The sequence below is a fragment of the Apium graveolens genome, unplaced genomic scaffold (assembly GCF_009905375.1).
Source record: "Apium graveolens cultivar Ventura unplaced genomic scaffold, ASM990537v1 ctg4875, whole genome shotgun sequence".
NCBI classification, from domain to species: domain Eukaryota; kingdom Viridiplantae; phylum Streptophyta; class Magnoliopsida; order Apiales; family Apiaceae; genus Apium; species Apium graveolens.
Genome location: NW_027418724.1, coordinates 70450 through 72757, shown reverse-complemented (window position 1 = coordinate 72757; position 2308 = coordinate 70450).

Sequence of the window (2308 nt, the reverse complement as noted above, 5' to 3'; positions counted from 1 at the left end):
AGGAAAGAGCTTTTCTCACTCAAGATGATTGGGCAGCAGATGGGGTAAATGAAGATGATGATGTGGAATATGTCAACCTAGCCCTGATGGCTAATTCTGATGAAAATGAAACTAGTTCATCAAGCAACCAGGTAATTACTACTGATCTCTCTCAGCTTTCTAAACATGAATGCAATGAAGCCATAAATGATATGACCAATGAATTATATCATTTACGTGTTTCCCTTAAATCACTAGCAAAAGAAAACACTAGGATCAAGGAGAATAATGTGTTTTTAAGTGATAGGAATGCTGTGTTAGAGGATCAGGTAATTGAGCTTGAAAAGATAAAACTTAAATGCTTGACTGTTGAGAGTGAACTAGCAGAAGCTGTTAAGAAAGTATAAATTCTTTCTACACAGTTAGAAAGTGAGCAAGAGGTAATCAAGGCCTGGAAAACATCTAGGGATGTTAGTGTTCAGATTGCAAAGGTTCAGGGAATTGAATCATTCTGTGAGGATGCCTGGAAGAAAAACAAAAAGGAGTTAGAATTAATTGATGGATTGTCAACGGATGTGGAATCAACGGATGATGAAAGTTATCCGTTGAAGGAAGAAAAGGAGCATCCGTTGAAGGCTCATCAATTAAAACAGGCAAGTTCTTTTAAAAATAAAAGTCTCAATAAAAAGAATGATTCAACTCTCAAGAACTTTGTCAAAGAAGGAGCTAGCACATCCAGAGATATCAGTAAGGTGAATATAGGACACATGACTTTAGATCAGCTAAAAGATAGGCTTAAGTTGGTTGAGGATAAGAAAGAAACTAAAAGAAAATCTAAAAGAAATGGGAAGGTAGGGATTAATAAACATAACAATTACACACCTGATAGGTATGCTCCTAGAAAAAGCTGTGTGCATTGTAAAAGTGTTAATCACCTATCTGATAATTGCAAATCTGTTAAAAATGCTCCCATGCCTTCAAATCCCTCCATGCCTAACATGTCTATGTCACCTCTGCATGCTATGCCTGTTATGTCTCACCAGAATCCCCATGCACATTTTGCAAACATGCCATATATTAACAATCCTTATTTTACTGCATTTAGTATGCCTCAAATGCCATACAATATGCCTATGTGGAATAACATGTTTGCACAACCTATGCCTTATCAAATTCAATCAAATGTGTTAAATGATTCTGTGACTAACCCTACACTTCAACCAACCACATCTGAGACCAAGGTTGACCCAAAGTTACCTAAGTCAAAAGATGTAGGAGGAATGAAGTCTAGGAAAAAGACTAACAAGGCTGGACCCAAGGAAACTTGGGTACCAAAATCAACTTGATTGATTTTGTTGTGTGCAGGGACAAAGAAGGAATCTATGGTACTTGGACAGTGGTTGTTCAAGACACATGACAGGAGATTTCACCCTGCTCACAGAGTTTACGGAGAGAGTTGGCCCTAGCATAACCTTTGGAGATGACAGCAAAGGATTCACTATGGGATATGGCTTGATTTCAAAAGAAAATGTCATCATTGATGAAGTTGCATTGGTTGATGGTCTCAAACATAATTTATTGAGCATCAGTCAACTGTGTGACAGAGGGAATATTGTTTCCTTCAATTCTGAAGCCTGTATTATCACAAGTAAAAAGGACAATAAAGTGGTTCTAACTGGAGTTAGAAAAGGGAATGTGTACTTAGCTGATTTCAACTCTACAGATGCAGAATCCATAACTTGTCTTCTCAGCAAAGCAAGTCCAGTTGAAAGTTGGCTATGGCACAAGAAGCTGTCCCATTTGAATTTCAAGACAATGAATGATCTAGTCAAAAAGGACTTAGTTAGAGGAATGCCTCTAGTGGAATTCACAAGGGATGAACTGTGTGATGCTTGTCAGAAAGGAAAGCAAAAGAAAGTATCATTCAGTAAGAAGCTTGAATCTACAATTGATGAACCACTACAACTTCTACACATGGATCTTTTTGGACTAGTCAATGTATTGTCAATTTCAAGGAAAAGATACTGCCTAGTGATTGTAGATGATTTCTCAAAGTTTTCATGGGTTTATTTTCTTGGATCAAAGGATGAAGCTAGTGAAATCATCATCAATCATATCAAGCAAGTCAACAATCATCCTGATTTCAAAGTAAGGAATATTAGGAGTGACAATGGAACTGAGTTCAAGAATTCAACCATGAAGTTGTTCTGTGAAGAAAGTGGGATCATGCATGAATTCTCAGCTCCAAGAACTCCACAACAAAATGGTGTGGTGGAAAGGAAGAACAGATCACTAATTGAAGCTGCAAGGACAATGCTTGAAGAGTCAA